The sequence below is a fragment of the Amborella trichopoda genome, chromosome 1, assembly GCF_054954075.1.
Source record: "Amborella trichopoda isolate Santa Cruz 75 chromosome 1, AtrichopodaSantaCruz75HAP2 v2.0, whole genome shotgun sequence".
Lineage (NCBI taxonomy): Eukaryota > Viridiplantae > Streptophyta > Magnoliopsida > Amborellales > Amborellaceae > Amborella > Amborella trichopoda.
The window spans coordinates 12,466,991-12,488,786 of NC_142336.1; the positions used below are offsets into that span (position 1 = coordinate 12,466,991).

At 32.1% G+C, this 21,796-nt stretch overlaps 1 pseudogene; it reads left to right on the forward strand.

Annotated features, from left to right (window-relative positions):
- Window positions 1–4,639: 4,639 nt before the first annotated feature.
- LOC105421469 (protein FAR1-RELATED SEQUENCE 5 pseudogene) lies at window positions 4,640–5,734 on the forward strand (annotated as a pseudogene).
- The last annotated feature ends 16,062 nt before the right edge of the window (window positions 5,735–21,796 follow it).

Genomic DNA, 21,796 nt, shown 5'->3' on the forward strand with positions numbered 1-21,796 from the left:
CTCCTTCACTCTCTTATAAAGATATCACTTTCTCCCTTATCAAGAAAGTCAATTTTCTATTTCCCATAATGCCCTACTCTTTAGAAGAAAATATGGGTATAGTGATTTAGCTATCACCAAACCCAAGTTTAGGAAAGCTTATCTTTTGCATGGGGGAAGTAGGATATGACATATCTTTTAGTCAATTCTTTTTAGGAACTTATTGTATTAGATGAAGTTTATCTTTTGGGGTTGGTGCGTAAGAAATAAGAGATGAAGGAACTTTTGGTAAGTTACGTCTTTTCTTCCTTTTGGATGAGTTAGAGCTTTGGTATGTTTATCTTTTTTAAGGTTTTTAGGGAGATATTTTAGGAGGTTTAGAATGAGATCCGTAAATTGAAGGAGGCTCATCCCCTATCATAGGGACATGAGATAATGGAAAATTATAGTAAGGTAATTATCTTCTTCGTTATAGAAAAGAAAATTTTATACTATGTCAGGTGGAGAATCAAGACGACTTGATCCCGGAGGAGATCGATCCTATGGAGATGTATGATGAAAAAATCGATGAGATCGAGCCTATGGAGATGTATGACGAAAAAACTGATGTATTTCTGGTGTGCCACTAGGTGCACCTGATGCAGTATAAAATTTGCCGGCAAACAACACCTATAAAGTTAACCGCCTTTTGGAGAGAGATAAAAATCCAGATGTGAATCACAAGAAGAAAGAACAAAATGTGCAGATATCAGTATTCATATACAAATGAGAAGAAACAACACCCACAAAAGACTCTCTCTCTCTCTCTCTCTCTCTCACTCTACAAGATCTCAAAGATCAATTCTTTGCATTCATAACCCCTACACGATCTCAAAGATCAATTCTTTTCATTCATAAAATTTAATCCCCCAATTACAATTCATGTGCTCCTTTTATAGGACCTTACATTCACAATCCTAAATATAACTACTAAAACTAAAAGATAACAAACAAAATACTATGAGCCAACTTTTACCTATTCCAATTTACAAAGAAAGTGTAACTTTTCCTTTCTAGAACTAAGAAGATAATTACCTTGCTATAAATTTTCCTTTATCTCATGTCCCTATGATAGGGGATGTGCCTCCTTCAATTTACGGATCTCATTCTAGACCTCCTAAAATATCTCCCTAAAAGCATTAAAAAAGATAAACATACGAAAGCCCCAACTTATCCAAAAAGGCATCTCCCTAAAAGCTATAAAAAAGATTAACATACCAAAGCCCCAACTCATCCAAAAGGAAGAAAAGACGTAACTTACCAAAAGCTCTTCATCTCTTATTTCTCAGGCGCCAATCCCAAAAGATAAACTTCATCTAATACAATAAGTTCCTAAAAAGAATTGACTAAATGATATGTCCTATCCTACCCCCCCCCCCCCCCCCATGCAAAATATAAGCTTTCCTAAACACAACGTGACCTTCTATCTCTAATGGATAACTCCATCCTAAATGTTATCTAAAGAAACAATCCTAAAGCACGTATTACCAATTCAAAAGGGTCAACCTTTTTCTAAGAGATTTATCTCTAAAACAAAGAGATTATTTCAAATTAAACATGGGTTCTAAAATTAACAAACTTATCAAACTGAACCTAAAAGTTCTAATTTTAATAATTAATCCTAATAAATAAAAATAAAATTTTTTCCAAAACTCTAAAAATAAAATTAACCAAAAATAAAATTTGTATGCATCACTAGGGAGCCTAATGCAAGAAAAAAAGGTAGATGATAGCAAACCAGGAAAATTTGGCTGGATTGTTCTTACCCATGGATTTCAAACAAACGCGCCAACAAATTTTCAGATTATGCAAGGTCATAAAGAGTCCTAAAGTTGAATAAGAATGGTACAATCGAAATAACATCATCATCATCATCATCTTAGCTATATCCTGATTATTTCGGATCAGCTACATGAATCTCGTCCTGTAATTTTGCTCTATCAAAGGTCACATCCTCAGTCAGACCATAAATCACCATATTCTTTTCTCACTACTTCCATTTGTCATTTGGAGTTATCCCCTCACCCTTTTAGAGCCTTCCTGTGAATCAAATCACCTGTGCTAACTGGTGTTGTTCTAGGTCGCCGCTGCACATGATTGCGATGTGTCGCTTCCAAAAAATGCCCTAGCTAACCTTGCTCATTTCTCACTAAAACCAGATGTGAGTACAACATGTCGCTTATTGGGAACCCCTTAGAATATTGGATTAGATTCATGGAAGGATGTGACAAAAGCTTTTGCTGGCTGTCAACCTAATACAACCCTCCTCTCTTTTTATCTGGGCTCGGAACCAACAATGGCGGAATTGCATAATAGAAAAATATAAGGAACAAAACACAGATAAGGAAATATTATGTGTATCAAGGGTTATTTAAAAGCAAATGACAATAGAAGATCAACTAATACACTTGTAAGTATTTTATAATTGTGCTAAACAAAGTTTGGGTACTTATTTACCGTTGTATTATAATACAATATTTTTTTGGTAAAGGTATTTTTGATAATTGGGAGGAGCATGACATCATCCATATAGGACGCGACATCACGTACATGGAACATTAAATGCCACTAGTATGCTCTATGTGGGTGATCTCACATCCTATGTAGATGATGTCGCACCCTCCTAATGACAAATGATACCTTTATTAAAAATTGCTCCATGTACAAAGCATGGGATACAAGTATTCAAAATGAGATATAAGTGTTCAAAATTTGTTGAGTACAATTATAAAATGCTTTATAGTGTGAGCACTATAACATAACTCATATATATATATATATATATATATATATATATATATATATATATATATAGAGAGAGAGAGAGAAGTGATATGGTGCAATAGTTGTATTATAGTGGAAGGAGACGACGAGGTGGCTTCATCTCGTATGTTACATTAATCTAAAATCAACGGTGAGATGTGGCTCAAAGCTCACCTAAGAAAGAGGGACTACAAAAAGCGGGGGAAACCAAAACGAAATCTACCTCTGTCCACTTTCACCCGCCAAAGCTCTCTCCCAATGCCCACTTCCACTCGCTAAAGCTCTCTCTCAATACCCACTTCCACTTGACAAAACTCTCTCCCGAAGTAGAGAACTCATTAGGCTCAAACTCATCCTCAACGGGAAACCCTAACCCAAAAAAACAGGTACCTCTCTCCCTACATCAGTTACGACAAAAAATAGGTAACTTTCTCAGTCTCTCTCTCTCTCTATCTCTTTACATCAGTTACAACAAAAAATATGTAACTCTCTCTCTCTCCCTCTCTCTCCTTTTTTCTTTACCATACTTGTGGAATCTAACAAACAGAGATCATCAAACCATCCACAGAGGACCACCATTTTTACAGACTATTCCTATAGCATTTATGGCCCATGTTCTTCTTTGCTTCCAAAACTTGCTCTTATTCTCCTTTCGTAAATGAGAATAACCAAAGTTTGGAATTGGGAAGTTAGGCCAAAGTTTGGTATTTGGTAGGCCAACTTTGCTAAATATTTGCACATTTATGTACACAGAGATCTGTATCGGGTCCTTTTAAATCTCATTCAGTAACCCTTTTATGCTTTTTTTTTTTTATTGCACCTTGGATTTAAGGTCTCAAGGCTACCCAAACATTCTCATTCAGCGAACATTGGGTTTTTATTGCTCCTTGGGTTTAAGGTCTCATGGCTACCCAATAAAACAACAATAATATGTTCTTCAACACAATGGTATAGATGCTCTCTTTCATCTCCTTGAACACCATGGTTCTTTATATGCCATGTAAGCCATGTGGTTGTTTTGCTGTGTAGCTATTTTGTTTTGATTCCATTGCATAACCATTTTATTACTAGGTAACTAAATATTGAAAGGGGAGTGAAGAAACTATTAGGAATATTAATGGATGTAGTGTTTGATAAGAATGTATTGTAAGGGCTAACCAAATGGATTCAGCTTACCTACATGGATAGAAGAGACCATTGCTTTCAACATCATTTACTCTTGTTGTTGCTTAGATAATGATAAAAAAGGAATTTTGGGCTTGTGTTCAATTGCTTGTTTTTGAGATTCCTTTGCTTCAAAACCATTTTCTCTATGTAGTGATTCTTTGTTCTATTACTTCCCATGGAAAAAATCATGACAATTGCATTTGATTTATGTAGGGATTCTCTTGATTGCTAGAGGTTTTATTGTCTAATTGTAAATTGATCATATTGGTTTTTATGACATCTTATGCTTAAGTTCTCAAATTCACTGTTAATTTTTAAATTAGTGTTTGACTATGCTCATCCTCATTTTCTTAACTTTTGTAAGTAATGTAGGTCAGTTCGTTTTAAGATTTTGCGTTGTATGCGATGAATTGTATTAGAAGATCTTTTTGTTGGCTTCCTTTGGTTCATGGTGCTTGTACTTTATACTTTGGGTGTTATGATGCTTGTGATGGACTAGTTTTCTACATAAAGATTTCATATTTCCCTTCACTTTGATATTTTTTTGAAGCTATGTCAAGTTGATATTCTCTTTAAACTTATTAACTCTCTCTACAATATATGATCTTATTGTGTTCAGATATTATTAAAATTTCAAAGTTCTCATGGGAATGATGTTTCCTGCATAGGTTATTTTTTAATACATATTATCATGGATATTAACGAAGATCAAGGTCACGTCCTCACCAATGATGTTGTGACTTACAGTGGGATGGATTCTTGGGACATTACTCCTATTGTAGGTGAGGTTAAGTATACAGTTGAAGATTTGGCAGCAACTTCTCCTTATATCAATAATGATGCCATAATGATAGAAAATTCTATGGTAAAAGTTATAATTGAATCTAATGAAAATTTGAATTTTGAACCATATGAAGGATTGAAATTTGAATTTGAGGAATCTGGGAAGTAGTTCTATAATGAATATGCTAGGCGGATAGGTTTCGGTATGGATGCCAGTACCCTTTATTATATGGATGATGGAACTGCTAATGTTAGAAAATTTGTTTGTTCGAAACGAGAATTCCGAGAGAAAAGATATATGGACAATAAAAACAGAGTTAAAAGACCACGTGCAATTACTCGAGAAGGGTGTAAGGCAATGATGATGGTGATGAAAATTGATAGTGGAAAGTGGGTTATTAGGAAGTTTGTGAAAGATCACAACCATTTGCTAGCGAAGCCCGGAGAAGTTCAATATTTACGATCATGTAAGAAGATGACCAACACGGCACAACATATTATAGACACATACACCAATGCAGGATTACGTCCGTGCCTTATAATGGCTGTGCTTAGCCAAGAAGCGGGTGGAAGTGACAATCTTGCATTCGCCGATCGTCATTGTCAAAATCACATTGCCAAAAGTCGGGAAAAGATATTTGAAAAAGGATATCTTAAACTTGTCCTTGAATACTTTAGAAATATGCAATTTGAGAATCCTGCATTTTTCTATGCGATGCAAGTAGATGAGAATGGACATTTAAGTAGAATATTTTGGGCTGATGCTAGATCAAGGATGAACTATCAAATTTTTGGGGATGTTGTTGTGTTTGACTCAACTTATGTGACAAACAAGTATCGAATGCCTTTTGCGTCATTTACAGGAGTAAACCACCATCATCAATCTGTGTTATTTGGTTGTGCTTTACTAGTTGATCAAAGTGAAGAGTCATTTGTTTGGTTATTTAAGACATGGCTTCAAGCAAAGTCTGGCCATCATCCAACTTTCATAATCACTGATTAAGATCTTGCCATGGGAGCAGCCGTCAGACAAGTATTTCCAAATACTCGCCATCTCCTTTGCGTATGGCACATTTGGAAGAAAGTACCAGAGAAGTTGTCTCATGTATATGGGGAACATGGAAAAAGTTTTAGTGATGATTTTCATAAATGCATCCATAATTCTGAGACAATACATAAGTTTGAATCGCGTTGGCAAACAATCATTGATCGCTACAATTTAAGAGAGAATAAATAGATAATTAGAATGTATGGTATTTGTGAGCAATGGGTTACGGCATTCATGCAAACACTTTTTTTGCAGAGATGTCTACAACTCAATAGAGTGAGAGTATGAATTCATTTTTGGATGACTATGTAAATGCAAAAAGTACAATAACAGAATTTTTTGAGAATTATACACTTGCATTAGATAGTTAGTTTAGAAAGGAGATAGATGCGATCTTTGAAACAGTTCACAAACATCGGGTTTTGAAGACTTATTTTCCAATGAAGAAAGAAGCAGCATGCATTTATACCAAAGCAGTGTTTGACAAATTTGAAGAGGAATTGTGTCACAGTATTGAGTATATTGTGATAGAATCAGATAATGATGGGCAAAGCATTGTATTTAAGGTCTCAAAATATGATGAAGAGAAAAGGGTATTCATTGTTACATTAAATGTACCTAAAATCAAAACAACTTGTAGTTGCCAATTGTTTGAATTCGCTGGATTACTTTGTAGACACATTTTAATTGTTCTCAGAATGAAAATTTTTTTTAAAATTCCACCTTGTTACATCTTGAAGCGATGGAAAAAAAATGCCAAGGAAGGATGTGTAATAGATGAACATGGTCATACAATGCAAGTTGATTTGCAGGAATCCTTGACTGTGCGATACAATGAATTGTGTAGAAGGGCAATAAACTTTGCAGATAATGGAGCAATGTATAAAGAAGCATTTCAAAAAGCAATGCATGTTCTTGATGAGGGCTTGAAGAGAGTTGCAATTGTCAAATAAAATATAAATAGAACATGTCAATAAGGCAGTCCAAAAGATTCTTAAGTTTTGCAATTAAATGCCAATGTAAGTGAATAAGTGAATTTAATAAACCATATGAGAGTGCTTGATCCCCTATCAGTGAAGACGAAAGGGAAGCCTCCTAAGCATCGGTTGAAATCCTTCTTAGAGAATACAAAAAAGAATGATAGGAAATGTACCATATGTAAAGGTAGTGGTCATGATAAGAGGAATTGCCCAACTTTGAGGAGTATATTGAATACCGAAGAATGCAACTCAAAAGGTTCTTAAACTGACCCCTTTTTTAAATCTATCATTTTCAATTGTTAATGAATTTGTAATTGATCTTTCTCTCTCCCCCGTCCTACCCTCAATTAATTAATATTTGGTTTGTAACAAACTCAAGTACCAATCATGCTCCTCATGTTTGAAGAGTATTGGAGAAGTTGCATTAACAATCATTCGCTCTTTTGATGAAATCTTGGTCTCATGAAAGTCAGCTTATCAAGAAGAATTGAGGGATCTCTCATTAGCACCACTTCTTGTTCTCAGGAAATTGCTTATTTAGTGGAACTTATGATCTCTCATTAACACCACTTTTTGTAAAGAATGCTACCTCAAGCACCATTTTTCTGTACATTTTACCTTTTTCTTTGGGGTACCATTTTTTTTATATAGAATGTTGCCTCAAGCACCAAGTTTTGTCTATGTGGCCTTTTTCTATGGGGCCTTCACCAATTGTAATTTTGGACTAAATAATAATTTCGAGGTTTACTGCATTGAATGGTTTTTCTATGTTTCAATCGTTTATTGACATCATTTTCAAGTATGGCATTGATAATGAGTACGCATGGATTTGAACAGTTGGGGTCTTTGATGATTGGCATGCAACATAAAGAGGGTGAGAAATGCCAATTCTATTATACTGAACTTTGGATTGGGTGCCATTCTATACAATTTTGAACACTTGTTTTCTCATTTTCTGCTATTATTTTAGATCCTCTCAAAATCTTGTTAGTTTGGTGGTAAACTTTTTGTAAGTCAATTACATTGAATCAATAGATTAGAAGCTTGCCATTTACTTTCTCTCTCTCTCTCTCGCTCTCTCTCTCTTTCTCTCTCTCACACACACATGTTGTGTGAACACCATCTTGTTTTATGTCTAGAACAAACACCCCAATTTCTTCAAACCATCAGCTAAATCGGATTTTTCTTTATAACCTCAACAATAAAATGAAATATGGTTTATCACATGTAAGGACCACACAATGAATTTACACTTCATGAAGTGGCAAATTTATTTCAATCAAAGCCACAAAGTACATAGTTGGAGAGAGAGTGGTTCATTATAGAAGCCATGTGAAATTGAAACTTGGACCGTCACATGTAGCAACCACATAATTGCATGAATGAAATTCAAGTTGTAAAGAACTGAATAATCCAAATGAAAATATATTGATAAGAAAACTTCTTTACAATGAAGCACTGAAACATAATGTAGGCTAATGTGTACTTGTGCCCTCTTTCCTTTTCTTCCTCTAGGAGAATCATGAAGCCAATTCAGCATAAATAAAACCCCTTACAAAGCCTTGCTCTAATATTGACAAAATTCCTTAAGATACTTGCTTGATGGATTGGTTTCGAAAAGAGCCAACCAGCTCATGATTGTCACATGCAACCAAAAAATTGATATCATCGTGAAAGAATACTCGATAGCTTTTCTTAAGTTCCACCTTGATAACTTCCACAATAAGCAGATACAAGTATTTAGGCTCTTTTCTTCGCTATGAGTTTCTTCAATACCGTCCATGCCTGAACCAGTCATTTTTTTTTCACATAAATGGTTGTTGAAGCTTCAAAATATGAAATTTTAGGATAGAGCAGTTTAATGACAAATATCAGTAGAAAATACTATTAAGATCATGAACCATAGTGTAGACATTCCTCATCAAATTTGAGAAAATAAATTGATGCAACCATTGGGATGACATTACCATATTTAAAGAAATTGGCCAAGCCAGCTTAATTGTCCAATTTTCTTCCATGTATTCATAGTAAAACAAGTGTAGCATGAAATTCAATCCCAAAGCCATTTCAAACTCTTGCTCTGCAATAAGATCAATTATATCTAATTCAAGTTACTTGATTATTAGTTCAGTGTCCTTAGCCCACAAACACATGCTTAGAACATATGCAACAAATATCAAGAAGAGTTATGATGAAGGTCTCAACTCTGTGCATTAATGAAATTCATAAAACATTCCTTAAGATAATATAAAGAATTTTGAGATCATCGTCAAAGAACACTCGATAGATTTTCTTAGGTTCCACCATGATAACTTCTACGATAAGCATATACAAGTATTTGATCTCTTTTCTTCGCTTTGAGTTTCTTCTCTACCTTCTATACCTGAACCATTCATTTTTTTCTTCACATAAATGGTTGTTGAAGCTTCAAAATATAAAATTTTGGGATAGAGTAGTTTAAAGACAAATATCAGTAGAAAATACCATTAAGATCATGAACCATAGTGTGGACATTCTTCATCAACTGTGATAAAATAAACTGATGTAACCATTGTGATGACATTACCATATTCAAAGAAATTGGCCAAGCCAGCATAATTGTCCAATTTTTATCCATGTATTCATATTAAAACAGGTGTAGGATGAAATTCAATCCCAAAGCCATTTCTAACTCTTGCTCTTCAATAAGATCAGTTATATCTAATTCCAGTTGCTTGATTCTTAGTTCAGTGTCCTTAACCCCACAAACACACACTACTAACAATTATCGTGCTTAGAACATATGCAACAAATATCAAGAAGAGTTATGACGAAGCTCTCAACTTTGTGCATTAATGAAATTCATAAAAAATTCCTTAAGAGAATACAAAGAATTTTGAGATCATTGTCAAAGAACACCTGATAATTTTTATTGGGTTCCACCTTGATAACTTCTACGATAAGAATATATACAAGTATTTGGTCTCTTTTCTTCGCTTTGAGTTTCTTCTCCGCCTTCCATGCTTGAACTGGTCATTTTTTTCTTTCATATAGATGGTTGTTGAAGCTTTAAAATTAGAAATTTTGGGATAGAGCATTTTAACGACAAATATCAATAGAAAATACCATTAAGATCATGAACCATAGAGTGGACACTCCTCATCAACTGTGAGAAACTAAACTGATGTAACCATTGTGATGACATTACCATATTCAAAGAAATTGGTCCAGCCAGCGTAATTATCCAATTTTCATCCATGTATTCATATTACAACAAGTGTAGGATGAAATTCAATCCTAAAGCCATTTCAAACTCTCGCTCTGCAATAAGATCAGTTATATCTAATTCAAGTTGCTTGATTCTTAGTTCAGTGTCCTCAGCCCCACAAACACATACTACTAACAATTATTGTGCATAGAACATATGCAACAAATATCAAGTAGAGTTATGATGAAGGTCTCAACTCTACGTATTAATGAAATTCATAAAAAATTCCTTAAGAGAATATAAAGAATTTTGAGCTATCCTTAAAACAAAGTTGCAAAATACTAGTAAGTAACTATTTTTCAATCTGCAATAGTCCACACAATTCACAAACACAAATTATATATTGTGGAGGAATATTGCATAAACTCCAACTTCCCCAAAATTTCTATAAGGATCAAGTCTAACAATTAATTCCTCTAATCTATCTTCTCCAGTGACTACCTCTTTTTATTGTTAAGAAAATGATGTTAATGGAATCCCACTAAGAACCAACAAACAAATTCAAAAGAAAAACATGCCTCTTACTGGAATACAAATGAAAAAGAAAAATAAAAACTATTACCCCACCATGTCGTAGAATTTATATTAGAAACTACCTGAAGATCAGAAATCCGAACAATTTCACAGACATGAATTTGAATAGAGTAAGAAATCATGTATAAAGATAAAATTGTTGAAGGAGTTCAAGCAAAAGAACTCGTTTCCGACCCCAAATAGCTGAGAAAAGGCTTTGATGATGATGAAGCAAGAGAACTAGTTAAATCAGTTAAGAAATCATTGTCTTTTAACAGTTCAAAGGCCCATAACCAGAAAATTCATTATAAAAAAACATGGAAAGAAAAAACTAAACCCATTCCACACTACAAAAAATAGGTTTAGGCTTTGAAATTCCCAAAACAAACAACTTCTTTTGTCAAAAATCATAGATATCTAGATACATCTGATACAAGGCTCATCCAAGAAGGTTTTCAAATTATTTTGACCAAGAAGCTCATAGAATCCACAACCCACTCGTTGTAGCTCTTTTTCTAGCGTGCATACTACAAAATTCAGGTTTAGAATTTTAAATCTTATATAAAATAAAATTTACACAAAAGATTTGATTTATTGTATTAGGGATTTATTAAAAAAAAATATTTTTTATCCAGGAGCTCATAAAACAAAAACCCTAAAATTAAAAAAAAAATTGTTTACATAATTAGTTTATAAATGTTTATAAACTAGATCTAATGGGATGCCCACCAAAAAATTTAAAAAAAACAGAAAAAAAAAAACCATTTTTTACAACACAAGTTCTTCCAAAATATTCTCATTTCAAATAAGATAGCTAAAAAAAAAATTACTTAAGTTGAAGAAAGAAACATACCTCATTTCGAAATTGGGTTTTTGAGAGAAATATCAGAGGAATAAACTTCAGAGTTTGTTTGGGGTTTTGAGCCATATTAATTTGGCTATTTGGAACTTCTGAGTTTACTGATGATATGAAATCCTTTTCTTGGGAGCAATGAGAGAGACGGAGCAAGAAAATGAGTGAGGAAAGAAGAGAGAGAAAGCTTGGAGAGGGTAGAAGAGAAAAAGAGATGATTAGGGGCGACGATGGGGAGAGGTAGATAGAGGAGAGGGGGACAGGACGTGAAGACGAGAGGAGGGGAGTGAAGGGAGACGAGGGCATGTGGGTAGAGAGAGAGGTGGAGATGGCGAGAGAGGCAGCAGTGAGGAGAGGAGCGGGAGATAGATACGCAAAAAGATAGAGATTTGAGGTTTCCAAGGAGCACTTCAAATTGACTTCAAATTTTGAATCAAATGTTTCAAATTTTATTATAAATTCTCACCCATTGGATTCAAAAGAATCCAATGGCTAAAATTTGGCCAACTCACCGTTTTATTATAGTATAATACTACCGTTGCATCATAGCACTTCTCTTTATATATAGGATTATGCTAGGGTACTCACTCTATAGAGCATGTCCGCTTCTACAACTCCATATCCCGCTTAGACAACTATGAGTCCTCCTTAGGAGCATTCTTTCACACTTTAAGACCATAAATTGGGATGCAACATCAGTAGTGTTTCCATTACAAAAACATAGAATTATTTAATGGGGTCCCTAATCCCTGTGCTGATCAGTGTTGGGTTTGTGTGGCCATTAAAGGCCTTATGAGTGATTGTAATAAAACATTTGATATAGTGGATCACAAATTCGTTAGGAGTATGGTCCCTCGTGGACCATACTATGCAAACAATGTTTGCAGATACTGATCTGTACTTAATGGTCTAGGCCAGTCGGTTGAGAAAATCTCATGTTACCTGGGCATAAAATATCAATCGATAAGGGTTCTAATGGGTCACCCTATGATGAGGTCAGAGTATGCTCGGATGAGTGAGCCGCGAGACTGTGTAACCCTTGTGAGTGATAGCGGTCTACAGAGACGGGGGCCAAAGCCTCATCCATGTACCATCACATGACATGCATATTGATAGACCGTTTCGGGAAAGCAAGCCACCATTCAGGGTGAATCGTATGCATGTGCGAGAGATACCCCTATGCACCATATGAGCTTTGGTTACATCAGGTCTAGGTAATGTTCGTAAAATCGAACCGGAACGGTTAACAGGTCATGAGGCTAGCAGCAATTCAAATCGGAACCAGACTAAATGGAGCGGTTACCCGAACTAACTGGTCAAGTAGATTTTTTTTTTTTAAAACAGGGCCAAAATCCCCCAAAAAACTTAAAAACAAATAGAAAAACTTAGATAAAGTATACACAATCATATTACATACATTTATCTTATAAAAAAAAGTTGATACACCTTTCTATATAATTTAATATTTGAATATTATGAAAATATACAAGACAATTTATAATTTCACATAAATTCAATGGGTGAAGTTACAAAGTCCAACTAACAATGGATGATGCAACAATATATGCTTCTATATTGTTTTAATGTTGAAAAACCCTTTAATATGGTTTAGAATTGGGTTTGAGAGCGTATTTTTTTATAGCATGATGTTCCCAGCTTTTCGAAGGGTTGTGAGTCAAGGTAGTAAGAGAGAGCACCTCATTGACTTAGTAACTTGGTTATCAAATGCAGGGTGTGAGTTTAGGTGTTAAGTGCTGCTTCTAATGGCCAAATCGCATATTTTAAAAAAATATGGCCAAGTCAATTTTCAAATGGCAAAATTGATTTTGAAATGACCAAATCAATTTTGCAATGGCCAAACCTCATTTACTTAGTAACCTTTTGAGTTCGGTTTTAACATGAAAAAAAAAAAATTTATATAAGATGGCAACTTTAAAATGTAGAATTACGATGCATATTTTTTAAAAAAAGCAAGTTAAGTTTTTATCCATTTCAGCATGTGGAAACATGAGAGATGAGTAAAACACTTTTTCTTTTCTACCTCCTTTCTTCATAGAGGCTAATAAACAGATTTAAGGAGTATGCAGTAGCAACAAATGATAGATAGCTTATAACAAATAAAAAAACAAATTAGAAGAAAATGTCATAACTAAACAATAAGTTGAGAACACAAACATCAGTAATATACACCAAAAATAAGCTTAAAAAGAAATAAATTTTTTCACATATTCATCACAAAATAATATTTTTGTAAATAAATATATAAAACATTAAAAACAATCCAACAAGCTCACCAAAAATGTATAACATTAAAAAGAAACAAATTTTTTCCTCATATTCATCACAAATAAACATATTTTAGTAAAAAAATATGTAACATTAAAAACAATCCAACAAGCTCACCAAAAATATATGTTCTTTTTTTCTCATATTCATCACAAAATTCATATTTTAAAAAAATAAAACATAATTTTATTAAAAAAAATTTGTTTTAAGAACCCTAAAATCGAGCCAAAGAATACATAAACTTTAGAGTCGAAATCAACACCAAATATTTCATTTTTTGAAAAAATTGATATGGGGATATGATAGATACTTCAATTAAGATTCAAATGCTCCAAATTTCATGAAAACTTATTGATTATTGAGATCTTTATTAAAAAAAATTGCGAATTTTTTACTTCATGAAAATTTCAAGAAAAAGCGCAGCAAAAAAAATCAATATAAAAAAATTTAATCAATAGTAAGTCAAAATAACTAGTTTATTTGATAGATAAGGACTTTATGATCAAACTTTAGTGATTAATTCGATAAAAATCGGTCAATTGGTCGTTCAGAAATCAATTTGTTTGGATAAAAATAGTTCTTCGAGCAGCAGTACTTCGGGCCCAAAAAAACCTCAAATTTTCATCGTTTTGGAAAATTTGAAATATGTAAACATTGAATCCTTCAACTATCAATCAAAGCCCTCCATTTTATTGAAAATCTAAGATGTATTAATGCTGCATATGATAGAATGGTGGAAATTTCTAATTTTAAAAAATTCCCATTTTAATCTGCCAATAACTCTTTGTTTTTCAACTTTTGATTCAAAATAGATAATTTATAGAAACTTTACAGTGTATAACATCAATATTTGACTGAAAAAACAAAAAACTTGATTTTATTGTTATGTTGATTTTATTTTGAAGTATATGATATTGAAATAAAACCACCTATAAGTGATCTTTTGCCAAAACAAAAAAGGAGAAATTTAAAAAAAAAAAAAAAAAATATTCCTCAGTAAAAGATCGCGTAAGTCTTTCTTTCAATCAGAGCCTCCACTAAACCAACAAACAAGAATGGGAAGGATTGCTGCAAGTAAAAATACATAAAATGGGAAACCAATCAATGAAGCGACTAGTTTCAAGTCATTTGACTGCGTTATTATCAAAGGACTATAGCAAATCACACCAAATACGTACAGAGCTTACTTTCACACCACGATCACCTCACCAGGCAACTCACTCTCTCTCTCTCTCTCTCTCAAAGTCCATATATATGTCCTAATCCCAGCAACACTGCTCCCGGAGTGCAGGTTCGCTAGAGAGAGATGGGTATACTCTGGTAATGTTGGTGGTAGTGCGTTGGGCATTGGGCTTAAAAGGAAACATTAATTAGCAAAATCGGTGCATTTAATCGAGTACAAATTTGAAAGTTCCCTCCTTTTTATTTCATTTTAAAAACAATCGTTCATAATGCCCTTTTATCTAAGGTTTGTCACAAGGAAACCTAAAGGTATTAGGCGAAAAAAAGAGGTTTATAAGGGATTCTAACTTGAACATGTGTTTTTTGGGGTTGTTAACTCTCGACAATCTCTTAAAATATAAAGGTTAGTTAGAAAGGGTTGGCTACAGTTAACAACCCTTAAAAATACAACGGTTCAAGTTAGAAGGGGTTGTGATGGGTATTTATGAAAACAATCGTTACTTTTTCACTAAAAAATTATTTAAATCGGTAACTTTATTATTAAGCAAGGAAATTTTGGAAGTTAGTGTCCTGAAACTTTATTTGTAAAGTGCCCTTGTCATTTATTTAAAATTTCAATTTTACCCCTTATGGAGATGACAAAAATGCCTTTTGTCTTGTAGTAATATTTACAAATTTTCTCTACAAAAGTAAATTTTTTTAAAAAATAGACAACAAAATTAATAAATCCAATTTTCACAACCCTCTCAATCTTGAACCTTTGTAATTTGAAGGGTTGTGGAGTTTAGAATATCCATATATATATATATATATATATATATATATATATATATATATATATATATATATATATATATATATATATATATATATATATATATATATATATATATATATATATATATATATAACATCTTCATATATATATATATATATATATATATATATATATATATATATATATATATATATATATGAAGATGTTACGGTATATCGATTCACGTATCGCTACAGTAAATACCGAACGACTCAGATTGAATCTAGGCCGATCTGACGATCACAGATGTCTGGTTGTATTTTAATTTTAATTTTTTTCTACAAATCCAAATCACTTGAAAAGTTAGGCGTGTGTCCTTCAAAAGTAGGAAAATCTATGAAAAATATCATAAAACTATTTTACATGAAATAAATTAACTAAAATACCCCTAAAAAACTTCGAGGGTAATTTGGTCAATTTTGTTTTTACGAATTATTATTATTTTATATATTTTTATTAGGTGCACCTTGATGAGAATAACATACACCTAATATTTTAAGTAATTTGGATTAGTAGAAAAAACATTAAAATTCAAACACTATTGGACAACCGTGACTGTCAAATCAGCCGAAATTCGATCTGGGCCATTGGACGTTTACCTGTAGCGGTACGCACATGGGTGTACATGAAGTTTTTCCATATCCATATATATATATATATATATATATATATATATATATATATATATGGAAAAATCTTTCTAATACCTATAGGCGAAAATGAACAGTGAGTCATCGTCCAAAGTTCATTGCGCGGTCACGATTGTTCGATAAATTTTGTTTTTCTACAAGTCAAAATTATTTGAAATTTGGAGCATGTGTAGATCTTAGTGAGGCTCACCTAATAAAAATATGAAAAAAATAATTAGCGAAAAAAAATTGACTAAAATACCTCTAAAACTTTTTGGGGCTACTTTGGTCAATTTATTTCATGTAAAATATTTTTTTGATTTTTCTCATAGATTCGCCTATTTTTTAAGGACACACGTTCCAAATTTCAGAACATTTTGATTTGTAAAAAAAAACGAAAAATAAAACACTACCGGACAATCGTAATCGTGCGATGAACTTTGGACGGTGATTAGGGTAGGAGAAATCACTGTTCATTTTCGCCTATAGGTATTTTGTAGTATCTTCCTATACATATATGAGAAAAGTTTATATAAGGTTACAACCTTAAAATGTAGAATTACAGATGCACCTCAAAAATCTATCGGTAAGACTGTTTTAATGTTGAAAAACCATCTATTTGATCATCTCGACATCGAGATGTATGAATATAAAAATAAAAAGTTTATGAATCTTAGAAATAGTGCATCTTACAACACATTATCTAGGCCGTCCATTTTCAAGATTTTCATATGTTTACAGATCTCTTTAATTTTAACTATTTTTAGAGTTTAAACTTTTCTAATTAGATATGAAAATAGATTTTAAGATAATCCTAAGAATTTTTTAAAACAAAATTACATGTTATGATAAAATTTGGAAGTGCGCTTTAATTGGATTGTTTAAGGTTTCTACCTGATATATATATATATATATATATATATATATACCACAAACACCCAGGATCTACAGTCTGATCCTATTTATCGTATTTTTGCAGGTGATAATGATCTAGAGTAGATAAATATGTAAATATGAAGTGATATGATCTTAGAGTAGATATGTAAATATGAGACTATTATATTTAATTAATTCTTGCAGGATTCTATAGTAATTAAGAAGGAACAAGATTAAGCAAATAAGAGGGATAACAGAGACATCTATAACTAACCATTGAGCATAAGTGCAATCTCTAATTTTTATGCTAAATAGTATTCATTTGTATTGGTCTAGTTTTTGTAGGTATTTGTTTTTCATCAAATCCTTGTTCATATGGTAGACTGATATTATGCTTTTTTCTTTCCCAAAGAGCATTGGGGTCTTCACTGCATATAGAAGTTTCTATATGGTGTTGTATTGATTGGATTTTTTGTTGAATTGAAGGAGTATTTATTTGTTCTTCGATAGACTTATATTTAAGTTCTTGTTTTAAGGTGCAAAGAAATCTTTCTTTATTCTGTAGCTGACTTTTGACATTATTTAACTCTTTTAATTTTGGTTTATGGAAAATTAAAATGTATTGGTATATTTTGAATAGTTGAAGATATTCCTGTTTGATCTATGGTTAAAGGGTATAGCAAAGTAAGGAATGGGACTCCAAGTATTACTGCTTGGCTTAATCCTTTTACCATAATAAATGGTGTATCAAGGCATTGATGATTATTACACATAGAAGCATTAGATAATTTAGATTTGATGAATAATCTACTTCCATCTGCTGTATTTAATATTTGAGTAGTTTTATCAAAATATTTGGAAGGTACTAGACCTTCATTGATACAATTTAAGTCAGCGCCTGAGTCTATTAAGGTTGACGTTTCAAAACTATAATCTTTTGCAACTATAATTTTGACTTGGACAAACCATTTTTGAATTACTATTTTGTCTATTAAATTGACAGAGGGAATGGTTATGATATGTGGTTTGGCTTCTGAAGATTCTGGAATATCTGATGGTGGATCTGGTTCATATGTCATAAGTTGATCAAATTCTATTTCATCAGTATCAGTATCTTGAGATAGTTGTTGTAATTCGAAAGATTTAATCCTATTTTTTAATTGGAATACTTCATTTTTTATTTCTTTAATTTCTCTTTTGAGATCTGAAATTGTAGGCTCTTTTTGAGAAGTATGTTGTTGACTTACTCTCTTCATTATTGAAGCAAAATTGTATTCATCAGGAGATCTATTGATGGGAGGTGTTTTTGCTTTATTTTTTGTGATAGAAATAAATTGAGTGATGACAGATCTTTTTTCATTTGGATCAGTAATTTTGTCAATAATGTCCAAGATGAAATTATCTTCTTGGGTGAGTGTATGGACATTATGTGTAGGTATCGGACAACTACAATCATTATTTTTTATTGAACTAGATGATTCTGTATCAGAAGTATTGGAAGAATCAGAGGATTCTGTCCATATAATGTCATCATCTTGAATTTGATCTATATGGGAATCAGTAAAGGTAGAAGAAGTTGAATCATAATTGATGATATTATATAATTTTGATTTTATTGTTTCATCTAAATGTAATGAATCTATTTTCTTTTTTAATTTACATTGATGTTTATAATATCCTACTTTACCACACTTATAACATACTGGTAGTTTTCTCTTTCCTTTTGTATTGGGAAAAAATTTATTGATTAGTTTTCTTTTAGACTTTTTATAATATTTTTTCTCATTTTTATTTTTATATTTGGATTTATATTTTTCCTTTTTATATTTTTTCTTTTTCTTATATAATTTGTCAGGCATATTTTTCTTATCTAAATAATATCCAAATTGTTCACAAAAGTCACCAAGCTCTTTGCGCTTAGTATTCTTTTGTTTATCTAATTGCCTTTTGAGTTTCATATCTGTGCATAAGGCTAAACCCTCAGCACATATTTCTGCTGATAATTCTCCGAGTGTATAAGAAGAGTATATTATGATTCCATTATGTTTCTTTCGCAGTCTTTCTTTGAATTTTTCTACGAATAAAGATGGTAGACCAGCTATAAATTTTTCTTTCCAGTGGTCTAACTGGCAATCTTCTCTGATTAATAATCTGGAGAAAAATACATCCTTGTACCATTTATAATGAGATAGTGTAGGACAGCGAAGGTTTGAAAGCAGATCTTCCGATCTTGCTGCTAGCAGTGCTGTACTACCTATGAAGTGTAGTGTAATGGTATATATTAAAGTATTTACTGCATCACTTCCAGTATATATAATTTTTTGGTTTTGTTCATTCCTGGCGGTCCATTGTCTAGTATTTGTGAGGATTCTATTTTTGGTTTCATCATCTACATAGAAATCCCATCATCCTCTTAACCAGCCAGTAAATCCATTGACTATTGCTTTTGCAACCTCTTGATCAGGGTTGCCTGCCATTTTGTTTGCAGAGGCAAACATGGTCATGTCTCATGACATCTAATATTTTTAATTCAGATAATCCATCTATTGTCCAGTTTACTATTGATCTTCCTGAATATGATACTACTTGTTGTATAGCATCTTCTTCCATTTGTATGTCATCAGGTGTAGGTCTCTTGTGATATGGTAAAGCTGTTATTGGTTTCTAATTTTTTCCATAGGCTATTCTATTAAGATCTATGAGAGTGGTATCCAAAAATGCATTTTCTTGATTTTGGATAGTATCTTCTATGATTGGTTCTTCCTGGAGCATCATTGTTTCATGCTCAGGTAACTTTGCTTTTCCTTTATCAAAAGATTCAGGTGTTGAACTGGTAATAGTAGGTGAAGGAATATTTATTTTGGGAGAAAGTATTCCTTTAATTTCTAATTGGGATAATTTTGCTATTAATTGATCCATTAAGGATTTATTGTTATCACCAATATGGAATTTATTTTTATTTAATTCTGGAGGTGGTTTGAACAGAACTGCTTTAGGTATAGGTGTAGCAGAAGGTTGTTCTTTTGAAACAAGTCTCTCTATTCGTTCTGCCTGTTTACCTAAAGATTGCATATACAAATTTGTATAATTATTTTGTTCTACAATATGAGGAATTAATTCCTGTTTCTTACCAAGTTCCTTAGGTAAGACTTTATATGGAGTAGCTATTATATCATATATTGATTGTGGCCATGGTGGTTCATCCTTAGATGGGATGACTGCCTTGAGTATTATACTTTTCTCAGGAGGGTGTGTACTAGCAGTAGTAGTACCATCCGTACTGATATAAGTTTTTTCTTCTATTGTTTGAATTTTATCAAATGAAGGAATAGTAATATTATATTGACCACATATTTCTTTTAACCATATAAAAAATCCTTTGGTTAATCTTTCTTTTTTAAGAAATTTATTATATTTTATATGTATTAATTCTATTAATCTTGGTTGAAATGTTTTCAAATACCATTATCGAATTTGTTTATTTTCATCAGATAAATAATCTTGTCTGATATAATTTTTATCAATTTTTCTTCTTTTCTTTTCCAATTTGGCTGCTAAGTATGCTGCCATATATTCATCAGAATATTGATCATATGGATTTATTTCTTCTTCTATATCATCTTCAATTTGTAATGTTAATATTTGAAATTCTTCTATACTAGGTTTAGGAGTATATGCTATATTTGATTCAGGGGTATATGTAGGAATAACAACATGATCAGTTGTTCTTCTTGTTCCTTGTAATTTTAAATCTGAACAAGGTATTGATTGTGAAGAAGATTGAGAAGGAGAAGGTAGTATAATGACATCAGGGGTAGAATAAGATTTTCTACTAGGTAGTAATGGTTTTTTATTCTTTTTTCGATTAATATTTATATCATCCTGTATTTCTAATTGTTGAAATTTTATTTCAATATTACCATCTGGATGCTCTATTATTTGATTTGGAATACTATTTCTTGGAATTTCTTGGGATTGATTCGCATGTTGTAATGCCCTTGACTGTGGTAGGATAATATCTGACCACTTAATGGTTTTGGGTACTATTGTATGCGATTTTTCCATATTTGTTTGAAATAGGATAGTTTGATCTTTTTGATCAATTCTCATAATATTTGGACATAAGGTATTCATGACTTTGTAATATATTCTGTATACTATTGCTAAATTTTGAGAACCGTGTATCATAATAAAACCATGAGTTTTTAAATTTATTGTTAGTATATCTAGAATATTTGGATCAGTTAAAGAAACCGAAAAATTTGGAAAACAGTTAAAATATATTGAACCACTACATAGGCTTGATTCAACTATGCCAAGTAGCGAATCTGTGAAATTATTGTGTCTTGTATCTCTTAGGCATACAAGCACAGAGGTGTTCAACCCTAATCGGGTCAAAGGTTTCACTGCTAATTGGATTAAACCAATGTGTAAATATTTGTAATTATTTTCTTTATGTTTTTCAATAACTTTTCTTGATAGTAGTTGAAAGTCTTCTTGATTCTGAGTTACAGATAAACTTTCTTCTACTGTCTTGATGGCATAACCCATTTTGAATTTAAATGATCCCTTATGATAAATGTCATGTATTGGTACCTTTGGTATATTCCAATATGAAATATGATCTTCAATAT